Source organism: Lampris incognitus, chromosome 1, assembly GCF_029633865.1.
Source record: "Lampris incognitus isolate fLamInc1 chromosome 1, fLamInc1.hap2, whole genome shotgun sequence".
Classification (NCBI taxonomy): domain Eukaryota; kingdom Metazoa; phylum Chordata; class Actinopteri; order Lampriformes; family Lampridae; genus Lampris; species Lampris incognitus.
The window spans coordinates 107,924,572-107,949,838 of NC_079211.1; positions in this window are offsets into that span (position 1 = coordinate 107,924,572).

The following is a 25,267-nucleotide window of genomic DNA, read 5'->3' on the forward strand; positions in this document are numbered from 1 at the left end:
GAGTGACCTCTGTACCAAGAGTGGGCTGAAATTTAAAAGGAATGATGGAGCAGCCCATTTACTCTGTGTGTGTGTGTGTGTGTGTGTGTGTGTGTGTGTGTGTGTGTGTGTGTGTGTGTGTGTGTGTGTTCGCACGGGGAGATGTGATGCAGTAGTAGAAAGATGCATGCTTGCTTACCGCCTGCTTTTGTAACCTCTCGCTTACAGCTTGCTGCCGCTGGCTAGCCCTTGTGGTGAACAGGGAAGCAGCCCAGTGCGTAAGCCTTCCCCCACCAGTACATAGCCTCTCCTTCGCCAAGACCCCTGCCAGGCCTCCTTGTGGCCACACACAGTAGCTGGGCACCTTGCAGCCTCAGGCAGACTTGGTAGGGGATCTCAGAGCTGCAGTGGCCCCCAGAGGCTGTTTATGGCCAACCGCTGCCCCACTGCTTTGTGGGAAGTCTATTGAGACAAAGGCTAGGGGAGCACACCCCGAGAGAAAAGCAACGTATTTGGTGGCATGTATTAGGCGGTTCTTCGACAGTCTGGAGTTTCTGGCAGCCTCCTGCAGTCATGATGGGTAACTGGGTATAAGCCCTTGCCACGAGGACCAACCTGTCATGGCAAAAACAGTGCTACTGAGGACCCCCTGTGGCACTCTAAAAACCTCCTTGCATAGGTCTCCACCTCTGACCATGGTGTACAATCTGCTATTACTACTACTACTTTCGGCTGCTCCCATTAGGGGGCACCACAGCGGATCATCCATTTCCATTTCTTCCTGTCCTCTGCATCTTCCTCTGTCACATCAGCCACGTGCATGTCCTCCCTCACCACATCCATAAACCTCCTCTTTGGCCTTCCTCTTTTCCTCTTCCCTGGCAGCTCCATATTCAGCATCTTTCTCCCAATATACCCAACATGTACAATATTCGGCCCTGTTCCTGGTCGAAGTCTGGCAACGGGAGCAGGATAGAATGGCCTGGGAGCTCCTAGTCAGAGCCCTGCACATCAGTGGCACGGGGTATATGGTTGCTAGCAGCTGGGATTGAGTGGCAGCTGCTTTCAGCAAAACTCCGTGTGACTGAGTAACCCTATTTAGGGACCACACGGCTCAGCCCAATTGAGGAGGGGCCCGGAAAAGGTGGCCTAAAAATTCTCCACTCAACCAACCTCCAGGGTAGGTTACCGCACCTACCGGGGAATTCCATCCTGTGGTAAAAACAAGAAAATGATCCCGTTCATATTGCCAACATGGAATGTTAGAACTCACCTTGATAATGATGGCAACTGACCACATCGAAGGACCGCGCTGATTGCTGAGGAACTGAGACACTACAACGTGGACATCGCTGCTGTCAGTGAAACCAGGCTCCTGGGTGAAGGCTTCCTGAGAGAGAAAGGAGGAGGTACACCTTTTTTTTGGAGAGGCTATCCCCTTGGCGGACAACATCAGCATGGTGTTGGACTGGCAATAAAGAACAGCATTCTACCCAGCCTCACTGAAACACCCACCGGACTAAGCGAGAGGCTAATGACCCTCAGTATCCCCCTAGCAAATGCACACTATGCCACTTTGTTAAGTGCATATGCGTCAACACGGCCATCTCATGATGGTGTGAAGGACAGCTTCTACCAGCAACTAGACGGGGCCCTTCATCGTATCCCAAAATAGGACAAGATCCTTCTTCTGGGAGGCTTTAATGCTAGGGTAGGAAAGAACAATGGTATATGGAGTGGTGTATTGGGTAGGCATGGAGTTGGTCAGGCTAATGCAAATGGTCTGAGGCTGCTAACACTCTGTGCAGAGCATGACCTCACCATTGCGAACACACTTTCTGTAGAAGACCAAATACAAAACATCCTGGATGCACCCATGATCTAAACACTGGCGCCTGATTGATTACATCATAACAAGACGTATTGACGCTAGTGATGTCTTGCTATCCCAGGCCAAGAAAGGTGCAGGATGCTAAACGGATCGCTGCCTGATCATGACCAAGCTCCACATCAAAGTTCGCCCCCCACAGCGTATCAAGAAACCCATAAAGAAGCAACTGAACTGTGCTAAATTGAAGTCAGCCCCAGCACGGAATGAGTTCCGTCGCTCTGTAGGCACGATGGCACGAGAGTTTGAGGCCATTCTGAGGCCTGACAGTTCCATGGATCAGAAATGGACCCCCCTAACCTCATTGCTATGTCAAGCTGCAATCGACTCTATAGGCTAAAGAGCCAGAAAACACCAGGACTGGTTTGACAAGAACTCTAACACCATCACATCCCTGCTAGAAACCATGCGTAGGGCACACAGGGCTACTCTCCACTGCCCTGCATCTGCCATCTTTCGGCAGCACGTAAGGAGGTACAAACAACCTTGGTGGATGAACAAAGCTCACGAGATTCAACCATATGCTGACAGAAATGATATGCACAACTTCTACAACTCTAGAAAGACTATATATATGGTCCTAGGAACTGCTCTATCACACCCTTAAAGTCAGCGGATGGACTTATAACCCTGAAAGACCAAAAGCGGATCCTGGCAAGGTGGGCTGAACATTTTGAAGCCTTCCTTAACCAGCACTCACCAACCGACCAATGCATCCTGGAAGAGCTGCCAATTCGTCTGCCCATCCCAGACCTTGACCACTCGCCAACTTTTCAAGAAGTACTTACAGACATCAACTCCCTCGAGAACAATACGTCGCCCAGCAGTGATGGTAGCTCAGCAGAACTCCTAAAACAAGGAGGATACTTCATTCATTTCACTTTATATACAAATATATTCTTTGAGACATTACCAGCAGTTGTCAGTGATGCTGAGCAGAGAGAGGTAAATGGAGAAAAAGGAAAGTCATAAAGTCTGTGAAGGTGTAGAGTGAGTTGGGGACCTGTGCTTCCAGGGATGCTGAGGGTCTCTGGCACAGGTACGACGATGTCAAAAGACACTTAAGCAACCCATATTTCACTGCCGGGTTTGACTACGCCTGTGATGAAATAACAAACTGGAGTGATGATAACATGCAAAGGCAATGAGCCAACCCTCGGCAACTGAACTTGCACACCCAGAGACACAGACACACAGACACACAGATTTCAGTGGGGCAAAAAGATTAAAAGCGAGAACAAAAGCATCTCCCAAAGTAACAAAAACCATCAACCCCTACCTTTGTGTCAGAAAGTTCACCAACAAGAAACAAGGAGAGAAAAAACATTCCTGCAGAATGATTAGTAGAGTCACACACACACACACACACAACATGGACCCCACCCTTTTCCCCATCACACTTTCAGCATCACATACAAGCCCCAACACACACGGGTGCACTAAACTGTTTCTCCCACACGAGCACACCCACTCCACCGCTCCATTCCCTTTCTTTCTCCGTCACTCACGCGCACACAGACACACAACTTTCCTCCCTCTACAGTAAAGGGACATTTATTCTGATTAAGTTGGGCCCGCTAGATCGAAGATTGTAGTAATCAGAAAACTGGCCTGGCATCTATCACTGCAGCAACCAATCAAACCACCCCGTCCACAGGCAGCAAAAGGGAAAAATTACACACACAGAAATGATTCCCACTGGTACGTGTGTATGTGTGTGTGTGTGTGTGTGTGTGTGTGTGTGTGTGTGTGTGTGTGTGTGTGTGTGTGTGTGTGTGTGTGTGTGTCTTTTGGGGGTGCAGGGGCTATTTATTTTAGCTGATGATAAAGGCGACAGCGTATTTGGAGAGACAGAGAGCAGGGCATTATGGGTAGGTGAGATCTGGGCTTGGTACTGGTATCCCTGGTGGCGGCCGGGCAAGATCTGATACTAACACACAAAAACACACACACACACACACACACACACACACACACACACACACACACACACACACACACACACACACACACACACACACACACACACACACACGGACCCTCTTGCCTAAATCCCTCACATGCAAACACAGATACACACACTAACTCATGTGCACACAGACACACACAGGCAGACAGAGTGTAACACTGATTCACTCATACACATATTGAGAAAAAGGTATTTTGCAAATTCACGGGCTCTCCTTGTCATCCACAAACCATCTTGTGTACTCTCATACACACTTCCAAAATGATACACACACACGCGCACACACACACACACACACACACACACACACACACACACACACACACACACACACACACACACACACACACACACACACACACACAAACACACACACACAGGCTGATTTCTCATTAAGGCTCACCCAAAATATCTTCTCCCCTCGTCAGTAGGAGCTGAATGATGGGATGCTGTACAGAAGAAGGAGGGGAACGAGAGACAACACAGAGACATTCATTGGTGAAGAGACAGATCGAGGGACAGCTAAAGAAAGACAAAGGAAGAGACAGCAGGGAAGACAGGAGGAGATGGACAGAGAGACAAAGAGGCAGAGGAGGTTTCCGATCTCAGCGTTGGTTTTACATAGCATCGACTTGTGGCGGAACCAAATGCGGTAACTGGTTACAAAGTGACTTCCACGTGTCACCGTGTCTCCCAGTTCGTCACCTCAGTCATTCTGTTGTGTTTCCTGTTTTATTTTGAAGTCCTCACCTGTGTTGTCTTGTCATTTCCTGCCCCTGGTTTTGTCCTCAGTCAACCCCATGTATGCCATGTATGTTCCCCGTTCCCTGATGAGCTCCAGCACACGTCCTCCCTGGTTCTTCTGCTCCTTTGCCAGATTGTCTTGTGTGTTCAGCCGAGCTTTCCATCATTTCATTAGCTGTCCTCCTACCAGCCGATGTGTGTTTGAAGACTCGACCTTGTTTCTTTTGCCTGCCCCTCGTCAGATCTGTTCGTCTATTTGGACTGAAAACCCTGGTAACTAGACCTTGGGCTTTCCCAGTTCACATCCGGATGTGGGCCACTTCAGGCAGCGATGCGGCACTGATGGCCTTCTTCTGGCCCTGACAAAATGGATGTGAGCCTGAAGTGGCCGACATGTATAATAGCAAATATGGCCCAAATATGCCAAATCAAATGTGGGCCTTTTTTGGCAAAGATGCGGTGCTCTCGGCAACATGTAATCTGGATGTGGCCCTGAAGTGGCCTGTGTGGTAAATGGTGAATATGGCCCAAATATCACACAACAAATATGGGGCACCTTTGGCAAATATGTGGCACATGTGGTATTGATATGGCTTGATTCTGGCCCAGATCTGGCAAACAGGAGCGGACCGCCCAAGTGCCATCATTCCACGTGGTATGTGGGCCAGATGAAGTGTCGGGTATGGGACGGGTCTAGGCCACAGCAATTTTGCTATCTGGGTTGAATATGTTTTCCTGTCTGCCTGCCCCTTGTCTATCTGGTGGCCTGTCCAGACTGATGTCGTGACCCCTGACCCCTGCTATCAAACTAAGTGTTCCTGTCAGTTCCCTGTCCAAGTCGTGCATTTGGCTTCTCATCTTCCAGTTTCCCTGGAAAACGTTACAACTAAGCCTCTGCTAAATACATCACTTCTTACAACTCTGGCTCAAGTCAAAATAAATAATAATAATAATCATTATATTTATATAGCGCTGTTCTAGACACCCAAAGCACTTCACATTGAAAGGGGTAGCCCACTTCAACCATCACCAATGTGTAGCACCCACCTGGGTGAGCACGGCAGCCATTTTGCACCAGAACGCTGACCACACATCAGCTTGAGGTAGAGAGGGAGGAATCGGTGCCTTGGTGTGGAGAGAGAGAAGGGGAGAGATATCACAAAGGTCCTTTGAGATTCAAATGAAGCACTTTAGGCTTGAGCTAACACGATATGCCTTTTCAGGGATGGGCAACACGATCCAGAAAGAGCTGGTGTGGGTGCAGGTCTTTGTTCCAACTAAGCAGTTACACACCTGAGTCTATTAGTCAACCAATAGTCTTTGCTAAGAACCTAGATTTGTAAACTCAGGTGTGTAACTGCTGCTTAGTTTGGGACATGACCATAACATATGAGCCAAATCGCAAGGGGCTAGGGAGCATCTTTCACAATTTTCATCCACTTTGCTTGGGTAAACTTTGGCGAGTTTAGCCTTGCTATAATGAAGTCTACGAACTACTTTGAACTGTATGATACTGAGCCTAGCACAACTAGCGGAGGAGTTGACAGCTTCCAGAGCCTTTTTCCAGAAAGCATCTGGAAAAAAAGTAGTCTGCAGTTCCTTTCCCAACAAACTCTAATCTTAGTAATGGCCGACTCGTCCGCTGGGGATAAAAGGTCTTGGAAATAGGAGACATGGCCCTTGGATAAGGTTACCACCTTGAGTAATAAATCTATGCCACTAGGAGCGGGGATTTGAGGGAAGGGGGGGGGTGAGTCTTACTTAAATTTTGTAGCTGAAGGTATCTGAAGAAATCAGAATGATCTAAGTTAAAGGCCGCATGCAGTTGATCGAAACTGGCAAATAAACCATCTATATACAAATCTCCCAGGCGGCGGAGACCTCTCGTTTCTAGCAAGGAATACCGAGAATCTATTTTGGCTGGCAAAAACAAGTGATTGTTACATACCGGAGTCACTTGGGAGAGGGAAGACCAACCAAAATGGCACCTGACCTGTGCCCAGATCTTCAAGGTGCCTATTACGATGGAGTTAGACGTGAATAGTGACGGGGAAAAGGGTAGGGCGCTACACGCAAGAGCTTGGAGTGAAGAAGAGGAGCATGACTTTTCCTCAATCTTACACCAGCTGCTTTGAGGTGAGGTGAACCAGAGCAAGATCTTGTTGAGTGTTAGCGACAAGTAGCAGCCTATAATGCTGGGCAATCCAAGTCCACCCAGGGACCTGTTCCTCTGCAGTAATATTCTACCAGCTCTTGGATGTTTACCAGCCCAGATAAATGAAGACATTATACTGTCAATAGCGGTTAAAAAAAAGATCTGGGCAAGACGATAGGTTAACACTGGAACATGTATAGATATCTGGTTAATATGTTCATTTTTACTGGCTGTACTCTTCGTGCCAGGGAGAGTGGTAAGCGACTCCACCTTTGTAAGCTGGCTTTGACTGTGGTCATGAGGGTAGTCAAATTTCTCTCCCATAATGTGTGAATGGATTGTTTGATTTGAATGCCTAGATATTTAAATCCTGCATTAGACAGCCTGAAGGGTATTGACAATAATGATATCTCTGTAGCCAATTGGTTAACAGGAAAACACTCACTTTTGTGGATATTTAATTTGTATCCTGAAATCAAAGATTTCAAATTGAAATAATATGAAGGATATTAATTAAAGGACCACTCACATACAAAAGGAGATCGTCAGCATATAGTGAAACCCTATGCTCAGAGCCCCACCCCTGAATCCACTTCAGTCCTTTTTCCACCTTCAGAGTGATCGATAGTGGTTCAATAGCGATAGCAAACAATAATGGGGAGAGTGGGCACCCATGACGTGTCCCACGGGAGAGTGGAAAAAATTCGGACCGTTGAGTATTCGTGCATACTGCCGCATGAGTAGATGAATAGAGTAGATCGATCCAAGAGATGAGGGCAGTGCCAAAAGGGAAGAAAATAAATAAGCCCACTCCACCCTGTCGAAGACCTTCTCAGCGTCAAGGGACATAACCAACTCTGGTTCAGTTGAAGACGGCGGAGTATGAATGATGCAGAGAAGCCTTCGAATATTTGTAAAGGAGTGCCTCCCTTTTATAAAGCTGATCTGGTCCTCCGATATGATTGAAGCAATTACTGATTCCAGTCGCCGAGCGAAAATCTTTGCCAGTATCTTGACATCTACCAGCAGGAGAGAGATTGGACGAAATGAAGCACAACTCAACGGGTCCTTGCCTTTCTTAAAAATCAGAGAAATTGAGGCCTGTGTGACAGTGGTTGGTAGGGATCCCAGACGGTGCGACTCACTGACCATTTCTAATAGCAATGGGGCTAGCGGGTCTGAAAACCTCTTATAGAATTCAACCGGTAATCCGTCAGCCCCGAGGGTTTAACATTGCCATAGACTGGGGATTCGAAGTGGTGATCCCCGTGTTGGCAGGCAATGGAATAGACCACCACAGCACCCGGACGCCCCCTGGTGTAGTTTTAAGGGTCGAGTGCCTTGCTCAAGGTTTTTTTTAATGGTGATAGTAAAACTCACCGCAGACACAAGTGAATTCCTCACGCCAGTTGGAGCGTTAAGGAGTGGAAAGTTTCCCCTCTTTTTCTTGCCATCTCACTGGCAAAACCTAACATGTAGACACCATCACACCAACTACAGACACAGTGGTGGGTAGTGGGAAATAACGTGTTCACGTGTGCGAAATTAAACAGATCCACCCATTGACCCCAAGATTCAAACCCATGGTCTTCAGATTGTAAATCTTGCTTTCGACCTTTAGGCTGTCCAGCTGCTCAAACAACAAAGTCTGAATATTCCTCTGCTTTTAACACAATGAAGTGCAACCCAACACAATGTTTGTAACATAATGCTAAGGGACGTCACATGACATAACACAAAACAAAACAACAAAACAACATGACACAAGACACAACAGTAACACATAACTATCTGTTCATCTGTATACTATGTTGTACACGACAACATAAAATGGCACTATAGACTCTGTACAAATAATGATTTCTTTTAAAGTACAGAGTCAGAAGAATGCTCCTGCATAGTGAGACGTTTCCATAGAAGGTGCCTTTGTGATGTGCACATGACAAGTCCCATCCTGTGCACTCAAACACACAACGAGGTAGAACACATCAGCACATACTGATGACAAGGCAGCAAGTTTACAACGTGCAGAGAGAGTCATTCGGGTCAGTGTGTGTGTGTGTGTGTGTGTGTGTGTGTGTGTGTGTGTGTGTGTGTGTGTGTGTGTGTGTAACGTTTCCATCTGTTCCTTCCTCCTGTTCCAGACTCCGCTTATCTTTTCCTACTGTGATCCTGCTGTCGTCAGCAGTGCATCTAAGAAGCATGACTGCACGCGCGTGCGTGCGTGTGTGTGTTTGCATGCATGTGTATGTGTGTGTGTGTGTGTGTGTGTGTGTGTGTGTGTGTGTGTGTGTGTGTGTGTGTGTGTATATGTTATGTGTGTGCATAAGAGTAGGTATAAAGGTTCAGAAAAAAAAGATCCATTTGGACAAGGTGATATTGCTTAAGACTCTCCTCTAGTGCCCTTCAAATGTATACGCCAACACAGGAGTCACACACACACACACTGCATCCTGTCCCCTCTCACCAGGTTAACGAAGCCTAATTAAGCTTCCTCTCTCTCCATCTCTTCCGTCTCTCTTTCTCTCTGTCTCTCTCTCTCTCTCTGATACACAACTCAGCAGATGCTGTCAGCTGGATCTTTCCTTTGGGAGGGGCAGAAGCAGCTTTATATCGGTACTTTAATAAGTGTGCAGTAATAAGCAGAGTTTGTGAAAACTCTCGAGTTTTATCGTTTGTGTTTTACTTCAGCATTTTTTTTTTACAGAAAGAATAACGAGGAGGTTCTCAGTTTCCACCAATGTTTCAATTTTTGGTCTATATATCATGATTAGGGTCATTCCATTCTAACCCAGAGAGCAAAAGTGCTGTGGTCCAGACCCGTCCCACATACCACGTGGAATGATGGCACTTGGGTGGTCTGCTCCTGTTTGCCTCATCTGGGCCAGAACCAAGCCATAGCAGTGCCGCATGTGCCACATATTTGCCAAAGGTGGCCCATATTTGTTTTGTGATATTTGGGCCATATTCACCATTTATCCTACGGGCCACTTCAGGGTCACATCCAGATCACATGTTGCTGAGAGCACCGCATCTTTGCCAAAAAGGCCCACATGTGATTTGGCATATTTGGGCCATATTTGCTGTTATACATGTCGGCCACTTCAGGCTCACATCCATTTTGTCAGGGCCAGAAGAAGGCCGTCAGTGCCTGAAGTGGCCCACATCCGGATGCTATCTGGGGAGGAGATAAGCATTTAATTTTGTGTCCAGTCATCAAGTGGATCTCTTCGTATATGTTTGTATATAAACTAAATAACTCTGGTGGGGTGTGACTGTTTTATAAACAGTTTGATGAAATAAAAATTGATGGAGAATCTGGACCGTTATATGAGCAACATGTCCTTATAGAGCAGAAACAATTTCAGTGTGCATCCTCCTCCTCCATGCTTCCTCGATTAATGACAAACTCCTAATCTTACCTCCACAAGGAGGGTGTTTATTTATAAATACAAATATGTTAACTACGGCGTCCGGGTAGCGTAGCGGTCTATTCCGTTGCCTACCAACACGGGGATCCCAGTTCGAATCCCTGTGTCGCCTCCGGCTTGGTCGGGCGTCCCTACAGACACATTTGGCCGTGTCAGCGGGTGGGCAGCTGGACCCGGTGGAACGCCAAAGCGTGTAATACACCTGCCGGTCCACCGTGTCAGTGTCGAGGTTTGCCTCACTTGTGTAGTGATATAACGCCATGTATATACACTGGAACTACACTAGGTGTTATGTACTACCCGGACTGTTATTATGGTTACACCACTACCATGTATGGTTATTACGTCTGCCTACTGAGCCACAATTAAGCCTGAGTTCTATAACCCGGTGTGGTCATTGATCCTCAACCAATACTACCACAAGTATTACTTCATGGTGGCAGCGGTAAAGTACTCTCATTGAAGAATGAAGATAGACTGATAAAATTGTCCGTGGATAATTTCTGTCATCATTCAAGCAAGAGTGTGCCGGAGCTGAGGTAGCCGCAAAGCTAACTAGCTAGCTAGCAACAGGAGACGTCATGGCATCGCATCTACCGATGATGAATTGGTCAGACCCAGACCTGGGTGAGGCAATTTCACTGTATAAACAGAAAATGACTCTGTATTTAGAAGATGAAGAAATAAATGGCGCAGCTAAGCAAGCTAGGAAAATATGTCATAGAATCGGAGATGAAGGATTAAAAAGACTGAACGCCAATGGTCTCACCGATGATGAAAAGAAAAAGCCTGCCAAACCATGGGACTTCTTTGAAAAACAGCTGAAGCTGAACGTAGATTTCAGAATCCATAGACTGCAACTGATGCAAGACAGACCAAAACCCAAAATGACCATATCTAACAGTGCAGACCTAAAGAGAGCATACCCAGACCAGTTTGACAAAATTGGCAACTTCAGTGGAAAGGCCAAGCTCTTCCTGAAAAAGGATGCTGAATCATTCATAGACCCACCACGTAAGTGCAGCATTCACATCAAAGACAAACTGAAAGATGAACTGAATAACCTAGTCGAACAAGATGTGTTAAGAAAAGTAGAACAGCACACAGACTGGTGCTCGAGTCTGGCATACAGCACATAGAAAGATGGTTCCCTTCGTATATGCTTAGACCCCCAAAAGCTTAATGCCAGCCTTAGGAGATGCCCACACAAGATTCCTACTGTGGAGGAACTGAACCCGAAGTTTGCAAATGCAAAAATATTTAGCAAACTTGATGCAAAAGCTGGATATTGGTCAATACACCTAGAGGAAGAGTCACAACTGCTAACCACATTCCGAACTCCATTTGGTAGATACTGCTGGAAACGTTTGCCATTTCGTCTCAGTGTCTCTCAAGATCTCTTCCAGGCAAAGATGGACCAAATCCTGGAGGGGCTCGACGGTGTCGTCAGCATAGCCAATGATATCGCAGTCTATGGAGCAAGCGAAGAGGAGCATGACAGGAACCTGACCAACCTGATGGAGAGAGCAGCCAAGACAGGTATTGTGTTCAACAGTGACAAGTGCACAATCAAACAGACAAGCATCTCATTCTTTGGCAACCTGTACACAAACAAAGGTATCAAACCTGACTCAGCCAAAATCAGGGACATCCAGAAAATGCCGACACCCCAGAAGAAAGATGAACTGAGCAGATTCTTGGGGATGCTGACCTACCTGTCACCCTACATCACAAAGTTCGCAGACAAAGCACACACACTGAGGGTGCTGCTGAAAAGTGACGTGCCTTGGACATGGGACACTGACCACCAAAAGAGCTTTGAGGACCTGAAATCAGTTATCAACAAACATGACTGCCTGAAGTACTATGATCCAAGCACACCTCTGACACTTGAGGTCGATGCATCACAGAAAGGACTGGGCGTGGCATTAGTGCAGAACAAAAGACCCATAGCTTTTGGCTCAAAGACACTGGACGACTGCCAATCCAGGTACAGCAACATAGAGCGAGAAATGCTGGCCATAGTCTATGGAATGCAGCAATACCATACCTACCTGTATGGGAAGTCATTCATTGTAGTTACAGACCACAAACCCCTCGTTACCATATGCACAAAGCCACTGCATGCCGCCCCGCCACGGCTTCAGCGAATGCTGATAAAAACACAAGGATACAACTACGAGGTCACATATCGACCAGGAAACCAGATGGTCCTGGCAGACACACTCAGCCGACTACCCAACCCTGAGAACAACAGCAACATCGAGCTGGACGAGCGCATTGACGGAATAGAGGCAGAAGTCGAGGATCCAGAGATGCTCACTGATGCAATGATAAACTTCTCTCCCGAGAAACAGGACGCACTCCGCACGGAAACCACCAGCGACCCCAGACTCAATGCACTGAAAGAGCTGATCCACCAGGGATGGCCAGACAACATCAAAGCTCTACCAAGACAACTACGTGAGTACTGGTCATTCAGAGATGAGCTCGCAGTTGAAGCAGGAGTCATATTCAAAGGCAGACAGGTGCTCATCCCAGACTCCATGACTGATTCTATACTCGAACAGCTGCATGTAGGACACCAGGGCATCGAAAAGACATGGCAACTGGCGAGAGAAAGTGTCTACTGGATCAGAATGAACGATGACATCGAAAGAGTCTGCAGGTCATGTAGCGTATGCGTGGAACATCAGGATGCAAATCCAAAGCAACCTCTCAACCCACACAAAACACCGTCAAAACCATGGCAATCCCTAGCTTCTGATCTATTCGAGATCGATGGACATCAGTATTTACTGATTGTGGACAGATATTCTAAGTTCCCTCTAGTGGATGAAATGCCCATGCCTGTGTCCAGCCGGGCAGTTGCACAAAAAATGGAAATGTACATGTCTCTTTTTGGAAGGCCTGACGAGATACTTACAGATAATGGAACCCAGTACACAGGGCACGCATTCCAGAAATTCACGGCTGACTGGGGAATCAGGCAAGTGACAAGCTCACCCCACTATCAAAAAAGCAATGGATTCATTGAGAGGCATGTGCGACACATCAAACCCATTGTGAAGAAAACCATGAGACAAGGAGGTAACATACAAGTTGCCTTACTACAGGTCAGAGCAACACCCATCGACATTAAACTACCATCACCAGCAGAACTGATCTTCGGAAGGCCAGTCACCACCCTGCTGCCGAGTCGAGGGGACCCAGGCAAGGAGGAAAACTGACTCCACCTGGAGCAGAGAACAGCAAACATGAAGGAACATCATGACCGCAGCAGCGGCAGAGAACTACACTGCTCAAAAAAATAAAGGGAACACATAAGCAATGAAATGTAGCTCCAAGTCAATCACACTTTTGAGATATCAACCTGTCCAGTTAAGAAGCAACACTGATTTGTGAATCAATTTCACCTTTTGGTAAATTGTCTAATTTCCACCAGGTGGAAATTAGACAATTTGCAAGACAACCCCTATAAAAGGAATGGATTTGCAGGTGGTGGCCACAGACCATTTGCCTGTCCTCATCTTTTCTGGCCGATCTTTGGTTAGTTTTTCATTTTGCTAGTGCCCGCACCACTAGAGGTGGCATGAGGCGGTATCTGCAACCTACAGAAGTTGCTCAGGTAGTGCAGCTCATCCAGGATGGCACATCAATGCGTGCTGTGGCAAGAAGATTTGATGTGTCTCCCAGCACAGTGTCCAGAGCATGGAGGAGGTACCAGGAGACAGGCCAGTACACCAGGAGACGTGGAGGGGGCCGCAGGAGGACAACAACCCTGCAGCAGGACCGCTATCTGGTCCTTTGTGCAAGGAGGAACAGGAGGAGCACTGCTGGAGCCCTACAAAACGACCTTCAACAGGCCACTAATGTGCAGGTTTCTGCTCAAACAGTGAGAAACAGAATGCATGAGGATGGTATGAGGGCCCGACGTCCACAATTGGGGCCTGTGCTCACAGCCCAACACTGTGCAGCCCGATTGACCTTTGCCAGAGAACATCTTGGTTGGCAGATTCGCAATTGGCGCCCTGTGCTCTTCACAAATGAGAGCAGGTTCACACTGAACACATGTGACAGACGTGAGAGAGTCTGGAGACGCTGTGGAGAACGTTCTGCTGCCTGCAACATCCTCCAGCATGACCGGTTTGGCGGTGGGTCAGTGATGGTCTGGGGAGGCATATCCTTGGAGGGCCGCACAGACCTCTACGTGCTAGCCAGAGGTACCATGACTGCCATTAGGTACCGGGATGAGATCCTCAGACCCATTGTCAGACCATATGCTGGTGCAGTGGGCCCTGGGTTCCTGCTCATGCATGACAATGCTCGTCCTCATGTGGCCAGAGTGTGTCAGCAGTTCCTGTATGTCGAGGGCATTGATGCTATGGACTGGCCTGCACGTTCCCCAGACCTGAATCCAACTGAGCACCTCTGGGACATCATGTCTCGTACCATCCACCAACGCGATGTCGCACCACAGACTGTCCAGGAGTTGACCGATGCCCTGATCCAAGTCTGAGAGGAGATCCCTCAGGAGACCATCCGTCGTCTCATCAGGAGCATGCCCAGACGTTGTAGGGAGTGCATACAGGCACGTGGAGGCCACACACACTACTGAGCCTCATTTTGAATCGTCTTGAGGAATTTCCACAGAAGTTGGATCAGCCTATGTTCTCATTTTCCACTTTGATTTTGAGTATGATTCTGAATCCAGACCTTAATGGGCTAATGATTTTGATTTCCATTGATCATTCTTAGGTTATTTTGCTCTAAACACATTCCTCTGTCTAGTAAATAAAGATTTTCAGCTGAAATATTTCATTCATTGAGGTCTATATTGTGTTTTTAGGTGTTCCCTTTATTTTTTTGAGCAGTATACTTCCACTTGGTCCCGGACAGCACGTATCTGTCCTAAACAAGGAAAAAGGGACTTGGTATCCAGCCACTGTCGTACAAAAGTGCGATGAGCCAAGGAGCTACATTGTGCAAACATCAAATGGGAACAAACTCAGACGTGGCAGGAGCCACCTGCGGGAAATTCACCACCCCCATGCACTGAGGAGCATAAGAACCCGCTTCACAGAACCTCAACGGGACACTCATGCAGCTGTAACTTCTTCCAGCCAAACCTGTGAAACACACAAGACAGTACGCACAAGATATGGAAGAGCTGTTTCCAAACCAGCTCACTACAAGGACTATGAGTAGAGACAATCACACACAAAAGGAGGGCTCTGAATATGTTTGTATTTTGATACTGTAAAAATTGAAAACTAAACAGGGGGGATGTAGTGATATAACGCCATGTATATACACTGGAACTACACTAGGTGTTATGTACTACCCGGGCTGTTATTATGGTTACACCACTACCATGTATGGTTATTACGTCTGCCTACTGAGCCACGATTAAGCCTGAGTTCTATAACCTGGTGTGGTCATTGATCCTCGACCAATACTACCCCAAGTATTACTTCAACTTGGACGTGAAAAGTAAACGCGTGTATGAAGGTGCAGTGCCAGCAGGGGGCGATGATTAAGAGGTGAAGGCAGGTTAGGGTAGGATTGGGTTAGGGGAGGGATTTTGGAAAATGCTGTATGCTTCTTTTCCTCCATGAGGAGTTGCTGGCATTGAGTTAATCATCGCCCCGTGCTGGCACTGCACCTTCATACACGCGTTTACTTTTCACGCCTGAGTTAGGCAAACCGTGACACTGACATGTTGACCGGCGGGTGTATTACATGCTTTGGCGTGATACTGGGCTTCCTGGTTGCTGCATTTGCGCCTCCTCTGGTCGGTCGGGGCGCCTGTTTGGGGGGGGGGGGCTGGGGAGATTAGCGTCCCCCTGGTGAAACTCCTCATGTCAGGTGAAACGAAGCGGCTGGCGACTCCACGTGTATCGGAGTCTGCAGCCCTCCCGGATCGGCAGAGGGGGAGGAGCAACGACCTCGGGCTAGTGGCGGTAATTGGCCGGATACCAATGGGGAGAAAAAAAGGGGAGGGGGAGGTTAAGTACTTCAAAATGGCGGGAAAAGGGTGGAGAGAGTGATAATTTTCCCACATTCGGTTGCACCGCCGCGGCTTAAATATAGCAACCCGTCTTGAAGCACCCCGGCAGGCCTCAGCTGGTGAGCAGATGAGACAGTCCCACCCGTACAACTGATTATATCTGTCTTGCATTTTTTTTGTTTGATCCCGTGAAGTCATTTCGTCTCTCTTTCCCGTTCTCTCCCTTATTTCCCCCCCCCCTCTCTCCACCCTGTTTTTCTCTCGACCGCCAATCTTCCATTAGCGTTCATAAAACCGGAGCAGATCGCTGCACGCGCCGCTAGCATCACCAGAGAGCAGCGGTATTGGCGTTTGTGTATATTAGCTAGCAGGCTACGGTATAAATCTGTATTGATGATATGGCAGCCCCTATGGGACAGGGCGGATGAGAATCAATCCTGCAGCCTATTGACTGGTGCGGAATTGCTTTTGTAATATTGTTTGGGAAGACAGACGACTATGAGGGTAAGAAATGAAAAAAAAAGAAGAAAAAAAAAGATGCAGGCTAGGTGTGAATTTTCTGTTATTGTGGCAGCTTGCTTCGAGGGGTGAAGAGATGAGAAATACCAGAGAGAGAGAGAGAGAGAGAGAGCGAGAGAGAGAGGCCAATGCGTGGTAGGAAAAATAAGAATGTTAGTCTGAGTAAGAGAGCAACAACATGAGAAAAAAGTAGCAGACAGAAAAGTGTGCAAAATTGAAATGAGAGAGAGAGAGAGGGAGAGAGAGAGGGGAATAAACGTTATCCTGGGTAAAGGGCAAAAGAAAGAGGGAGGGTATGTCTGTGATTTAAATGGTATTTGGAGGGGTGAAAGACCGCTAGTTTTCAACATTGTGATGAGATGTGCCGTTTCCGGCGTAGGAAGTCCGGGTTTTACACGCGTGCTTGTTTATCCCCCGTCTGTCATTTTGGCAGCCGCTGCAAACACTCAAAGCACTATTACTGTTATTGTCGCCCCCTCAGCAAGATGGGAAATATGGTAATGCCAGCAGTTTTTGTGTTATGCCTCATCCTCTTCCTGTTGGGTTGACAGCCGAGGCGTACAGACGGAGGCACCCGGTCCGGCAGGGGCCTCCGCTCCCTACATCAAATGGTTGCTGAGGTAACGCGACACATTGCGAAATGGGGGTGTCTTTTTCGAGGAATTGGTAACTTCCTTGGTTGGTATTCACCTCAGTTTGAGTTTGGAACAATTAAGTTTTACTGTGTCATCTTACTTGGGTCCTGGGTCCTGGGTCCCCCCCGATAAAATACACGAGGACTTTTAAAATGGGCTCCGCTGCATAAAGTATTACTGCAGAATAGATACAGAATAATTACAACATTTGGACCGCTGCAACTTTACCGCACCTAGAATGATGAAACCGTTACTCGCCCCCCCAATTTTTCTCCTAGATTGCACTTACCCCACTCTTCCAAGCCGTCCCGGTCGCTGCTCCACCCCCTCTGCCAATCCGGGAAGTCTGCAGACTATCACATGCCTCCTCCGATCGTTGCCAGCCACATTTTTTCACCTGACAGTGTAGAGTTTCGCCAGAGGGACGTAGCACGTGGGAAGATCACACGATTCCCCCATTCCCCGACCCCTGAACTGGCGCCCCGACCGACCAGAGGAGGTGCTAGTGCAACGACCAGGACACATACCCATCCGCAGTCACAGCCAATTGTGTCTGTAGGGACGCCCGACGAAGCCGGAGGTAACGCGGAGATTCGAACCGGCGATCCCCATGTTGGCAGGCAACGAAACAAACTGCCACGCTACCCGGACGCCCCCAGTCAGGCACTCTTTTAAACTGAACACATGGTTAGCACCTCAGCAAGAAACCTGCAGCTTGCAAGGCACATCGTGGCCTTTGGCCTGGCTTATTTCTCCTGAGTTTTTAACCTTCCAATTTGTTAAAACTCAGCTCGAGAAGGTTTAGCAGCGCTGTATTTCTATATTCCTCATTCTAGTGGGAAGGCTGGGCTGATTAGTCCATGGGCCAGAGCCCAAAATTTCCTATTTCGGTACACTCAAGGTGGCAAAACTTACTTATAATTTTTGAAAGGATCCATGTCTGTAGATGATATTTTGGTATGATAACCTTTCCTGAGTGGCAGCTGTATCACAGTTATCAGCTCATGAAGTTAACCACCCCCTAAAGTAAATTGCATTTTAGACGCTGGTGCATATCCTGGTTTAGCCTCATGGTCAGGACATTTTTCAATGTTCTATAATATTGTCTTTGCTATCATTTTAAAGGGGACCTTCTTAGCTTTCATTCAAGCCCTGTTGTGGATATTTCTCACAAATATAGAGGTCACTTGAGCTCTTCAACCCGTCAATAACACACATCTTTCTGCAATGTTCGCCTAAACTATATACTTTCTTTTAGCCCTGTGGCATCTAGGAATATCAGGGACACAAAACACAAAAACTGGAATACTCACAGGACTGTAAAGATTCAGGAAATGTATAATATACCCATACTATTTCATTGTGTGAGGTGATTGTGAGCCTTAAATTAGAAGGGCATTATTACTAAGAAACTAACTAGACCAAAGCCAGTTAGTCCATGGGTCAGACCAGATATCGATATCACCCAAGGTGACACAACTTCACTGGTGCCATTTTATTTGGTACACTAACAGAAGTAAAATAATACATGATAACCTTTCCAAATGAGCAGCTATTTCATTTTTCTTTCAGGAAACCTGTTTCTGTGCCTCTCACGATTGTGTATTTGCCCAGATTTTTACAAATATAGCATTTCAACACCCCTGGTACTGATTAGCCTAGCTTAAACTCTGGGACAGTTCTTAGTTGGCCAACAACCAAGGATAACCAGTACTGTGTACTTCCATTCATTGTGCTAAGCTAGGCTAACGTGCAGCCAGATAGCTTTCTACTAAACACATATAGAGGAAACTGGTATCTATCTTCTTGTCTCACTCTGGAGAAGATTGTAAGCTAATTTCCCATAATGTTAGCATGTTCTTTTAATGTATATGTTAATATGATTAGTTAAAGTGGCTACGAGGAACTTTCATCTTGTGTTGATTTTAACGGCCTCATGTGGACAAAATACAGCTGTTGCATAGCAACTAGGTAATGTATCTATTTGTGGCTATGTAAGATAAATAATGGTAATATGACGCTGGTGAAGCAAAGTAAACTTTGTTTTAGTAGTGTTCATACACCTAAGTTACATGTATTTGTTTGTATGTGGCAGGTGAAAACTGACTGAATATGGCCACTGGTGAACAAGCAAGTTTTTACCCAATACCAAAGCGCCCACGGGTGGAGTGCGTTATCCACTGTTCTGATGATACAGATAAGCTGGTTTCACTACAAAGTGTCGACTCATGGAGAACTCTGCTCAGGGCAGCTCAGATACGAAATCATGCACCAGTTTTGAAACTGGCAAAAGACATTCCTGAGGGACAGATTCCAGCAATCTACTACCACAGAAAGTGTCGCAGTATCTTCACTATGAAGCAAATTCTTGATGGCCTCCTTGCAAAAGAAAAGAAAAGTTGTGTCTCTGCTGAAGAGAAACAATCTAAGAGAGTAGCTCGACATGCTCCAAGTACATCTAGGACTTATGATGCAGAGTGCATATTTTGTCAGAAAAACAGCAAATATTCCAAGAGACAGAATACGAGAGAAGTACTGGTGCAGTGTCGAGAACTGCGAGCTGATGCAAAGATCAGGAGTGCAGCCACAAAGAAAAGGGACAGCAGAATCCTTGCCATTGTGAGTAGAGACCTTGTAGCAGCTGAAGGGCACTACCACAGGTCATGCTATAGACTTTACACCAAAGAAGAGGTTTCCAAAGGAAAGGTTGCCAGCAATGAAGATGATGATGCTGCAGCCCAGTATGAAGCTGCTGTGAATAAGCCATACAATGAGCTGTTCCTCTTCATCAGGATGGAGCTTTTTGGCAATCCTCAAGTGATGACAATGACTGATCTCTCTTCTAGACTGGTAGCGTCAATGAACTCCCAAGGCATTGCCCAAGTCAAGGAATCAACCAAGAAGCACATAAGGCGAAACCTGGAGAGTGAGTTTGCTGGAGCCTTGCAGATATTCCCTGATGAGAAAGGAAAATTCCTCCTCTATCCCGATAACTTGTCCATGAGGGAACTTGCCAAAGAAAATCAGTCTCTCAAAAGGGAGCTGCAGACCCTGAAAAGTGTCAGTGCACAAGATGTTATAGCCAAAGCAGCCATCAAATTGAGAGCAGACATTAAAAGTCAAGATGTTCCTCAAACCTGGCCGCCTGAAGTCAAACCAGAAGCAGAATGTCCTACCATTCCAGAGTCGCTCATTATCTTCCTGTACTCTCTACTCACAGGCTCAAATGATCCTGATCATGCATCCCAGAGAGTGCAGTGCCTTCTGCAGTCATTTGGCCATGACATAGTATATGCAGTGACATGTGGAAATACCAAGCCTTCCAAGCACATTGTTCTGCCATTCAGTGTCAAATCGTTGACAGGAAATGTAGAGTTGATAAACATCCTCAACCGACTTGGTCACAGTGTGTCCTATTCACAGATGGAAGAGATCAACACTGCCCTGTGTCTCCAGAAACTCTCATCATCAGGGAGTGGCATTGCCCTTCCAGCTAACATCCATCCTGGCATATTCACAACTTTAGCCTGGGACAATATCGACCGTCTTGAAGAAACTGTCAGTGGTGAGGGAACATCTCACAGAGTCAATGGGATTGCTGTTGCAAGCAAAGCCAGTCAACCCACTTCCTGTCCAACCCATGCCCACTGTTCCCAAAACAAAGAAGAGAAGCATTGATGGACCCCCACCAATGTTACCAACTTACAATGCTGGACAACGGGTAGGGCCACCACAAAGCAAAAAGTCAGATGCCGATACTGCAGCCAATACTAAGCTTGCCAGAGAGAAAAACCTTCTTTGGGTCCTAGCACGCATGTCACAACAAGAAGAACAGTCAGTCAGCAGCTGGACAGGCTTCAACATCCTGACTCGAGGAGAGATGACGGTCATCCCCGACAATATAGGCTATCTGCCTACCATCAATGCTCCAGCGACACAAATGTCTACTGTCAACGAGGTGCTTAACCAGTCACTGAGCATCATGCAGTGCTTAGGCCTGAGGAAGATTGTCTGTGTCTTTGACCAAGCCCTGTATGCGAAGGCTGTCGAGATCACATGGAAACACCATGACAAGTTCCATGATATCATCGTTAGGCTTGGGGTATTCCACACCATCTGCACACTGCTGGCAATAATAGGAAAGCGTTTCCAAGATGCTGGACTCAAAGACCTCTGCATTGAGTCTGGCATGATTGCAGAAGGCTCAATTGCTGGTGTTATGGATGGCCGCAAGTACAACAGGGCAGTGCGACTACACAAGCTCCTGTATGAGGCTCTCATGCGACTGACCTTGAATGGTTTCCTGTCCTGGTTGGAAGAAACTCACAGGAATGACATGGTTCACCTGAATGAGACACTGAAGACCATTGACAGCCTTGGGAAAGAAGTCTCACAACATGCTTTGAAGGAGGTCCTCGAGAACAGCTCTTGTACACGCATCATGGATCTATTTGAAGTCTACCGTGAGTTCCTTAGAGGTGGAAACGGCAGCCTCTCGAACTTCTGGATGTCCTATTTGGACATGGTTGAAATCTTGTTGGGGCTCATCCGAGCATCCAGAGAGGGAGACTGGATGCTACACTTGGCTAGTATTCGAGCAATGATCCCATGGTGCTTTGCTTATGACAGGATTAATTATGCACGCTACCTCCCCTACTGCTACGCCCAGATGTCTGAGCTGCCCATCACACACCCAGATGTGTACACAGAATTCATGGAAGGAGGCTTCTCAGTCCAACTGGGCTCCACCAATCCCTTTGGCCGAATCCCTGTTGACCAAGCTATAGAAGAAACGGTGAACAAAGACACCCAAACAGCTGGAGGGACAAAGGGATTCAGTTTGAAGCCAGAAGCTGTGACCAAATATTATCTCACAGCTGAGTATAGAAGCATGTACCTCAGACAGCTGAGAGACCTGACAGGTCAAGGCAGGTGCAAATGGTCTCATCCAGATCTACAGAGTCCAAGGATCAAGAGAGATGAAGCAGATGTCCAGTCTCTCATGGACCTTATGGAGAATAACTGGCTCAATCCTATGTCCCCTGATGAGATTGATTTGGTTAGCCTCTCCACTGGCAACATGGCTCCACCTGATGTGACCATAGATCTCTTGAGAGCTCTTGAGAAAGGAGAAGAGGCCTACCAAGCATTCCAGCAAACAAGGTTAGATGCAGACCCACCACCTGTGAAATTCCACGACAAGATGACCAAGCAAAGTCTGAAAACATTCTCCAACGTCAGCACAAAACAAGCTCATGGAAAGAAAGCACAGGATGTGGTTCTGAAGGCAGATAGAAACCTTTTCAGTCACATGATCCTGGTGGCTGAAAGCAGGAAGGTGAATCTGAAGGATGTCCTTGCCTACCCATTGGGCCCACTACCATGGGCACTGGCAAATGCTGATGGGTCCTTACGAAAAACAAACAAGGCTGCACTTGCCAGAGAGCTTGAAAAGAATGTATCTCCTGCAGAAGACATCCCAATCCCATCTACTTCCATCATTGATGGGATGAGCCTGGTCCAAAAAAATGAATGGCAACAACAAAACCTTTGCACAGGTGGCAGAGTCAGCCTTGACCCAGGTCCTCCATGAGGGAGCACAGAGTGGGAGGATTGATGTTGTTTTTGATGTCTATCACCAGACTTCGATCAAAGATGCTGAACGACTGAACCGGGGTGGAGACATCACTCTCCAGTACAAGAATCTTGCAGGGGGACACCACGTCCAGCAGTGGAGAAAATTTCTGTGCAGTTCCTCCAACAAGACCAGTCTCATCAAGTTTCTGGTGGAAGAGTGGAAACTCCCATGATACAGAGCTATGCTGCATGGCAAGGTGTTGTACATGACCTGTGAGGAAACCTGCTACAAGTTGACAGAAGATGGGTGTGAGGAAGCAGCAGAACTGCACTCCACACATGAAGAAGCTGACACCCGTCTGCTCCTGCATGCATTGCATGCAGCAAATGCGGGCTCAAAGTCAGTTATAATCACAGCTGAGGACACTGATGTCATGGTGCTTTGTCTTGGCTTCCAGAAGGACATCACCTGTCCCATCTACCAGAAGTGTGGGACTCAGAACCGCACACGGTTTGTCGACATCACCAAACTGGCAAGTTCACTTGGAGACAGCATCTGTGACAGCCTAATTGGTTTACATGCCTTCACAGGCTGCGACACTGTCAGTGCATTCGCTGGTCGAGGGAAGCTGAATGCCCTGAAGATAGTGAGAAAGCACACTTCCTGCCAAGAGACTTTTAGTCAACTGGGACAGACATGGAATGTGAGTGATGAGCTGTTCCAGAAAATTGAGCAGTTCACCTGTCGGATGTATGTTGCTAATAGCAGCACTGCTGAGGTGAACAAACTGCGTTACCAGCTCTTCTGCACCAAAAGGGGAGAGGTTGAGTCCAGCCAGCTGCCACCATGTAGAGACTGTCTCTTTATGCATGTTCAACGAGCCAACTATCAGGCAGCAATATGGAAGTGCTGTCTGCAGGCTAACCCTGTGGTGCCAAGCCCTACTGAGTATGGATGGACAGACGATGAAGGCAAGCTGGCCATTTACTGGATGCGCTCCCCACCTGCACCAGATGTGGTCTTGGAAATGCTAACATGCAAGTGTGTGCATTCATGCAAAATGCCAAGCTGCATGTGCCTGTCAAATGGACTTCCATGCACAGACATGTGCAGGTTACAGACCTGCAGTAACCAAAAACAGCAGGATGGTCCAGAACTGGACTTTGAACTTGGGGAGTCAGATGATGAGAGAAACGAGCAGTTTGATGAATGACAGTGTGATGATTCTGATGGTATTACTGTGGTAGTAGTCTATTGATGCACAGGATGTTGATTCTGGACTTGGTTACCCAGAGCTTGATAACAATAATGTAACCATATTCACATATACCCATTACCCTACCCATTACCATTACATATACCCACTAATGATATGGGATTACATGTATCATTGACTAAGTATATGTAAATGTCAATGTTGGTTGTTTAAAATATTAAAATAGTTCATTACCTCACTATGGTATTCCTTTTTATCATGTATTTTGATTGTGTATTTAAACAAATGTGTAGAGACCAGTTTGTGACCTAACTGGCTTTGGTCTAGTTCTCATTTAAGGCTCACAATCACTTCACACAATGAAATAGTATGGGTATATTATACATTTCCTGAATCTTTACAGTCCTGTGAGTATTCCAGTTTTTGTGTTTTGTGTCCCTGATATTCCTAGATGCCACAGGGCTAAAAGAAAGTATATAGTTTAGGCGAAAATTGCAGAAAGATGTGTGTTATTGATGGGTTGAAGAGTTCAAGTGACCTCTATATTTGTGAGAAATATCCACAACAGGGCTTGAATGAAAGCTAAGAAGGTCCCCTTTAAAATGATAGCAAAGACAATATTATAGAACATTGAAAAATGTCCTGACCATGAGGCTAAACCAGGATATGCACCAGCGTCTAAAATGCAATTTAGTTTAGGGGGTGGTTAACTTCATGAGCTGATAACTGTGATACAGCTGCCACTCAGGAATGGTTATCATACCAAAATATCATCTACAGACATGGATCCTTTCAAAAATTATAAGTAAGTTTTGCCACCTTGAGTGTACCGAAATATCGTCTGGCCCATGGACTAGATCCAGGTCCAGGTTCTTTAGCAGTGGAGCAATTTCTCCAAAGAGGACAGCCATCTCAGTCCTTTCAAAACCCTTTTTAAAAACATACATCTCTGGGCTTATTTCTTGAACTATTGTTGTTTATTTTGGTTTTACTCCTTTATCATTAATATTAGTATTATTTAGTCAGCATTATTAGTGTTATTTATTCGGGTGTCATTCTTAGTAGTACTATTGAACCAGTTTGATTGCATTGATTGACGTTCAAGGATGTTGAACATACTTTTCTTGATCTTTTTCATTTGAT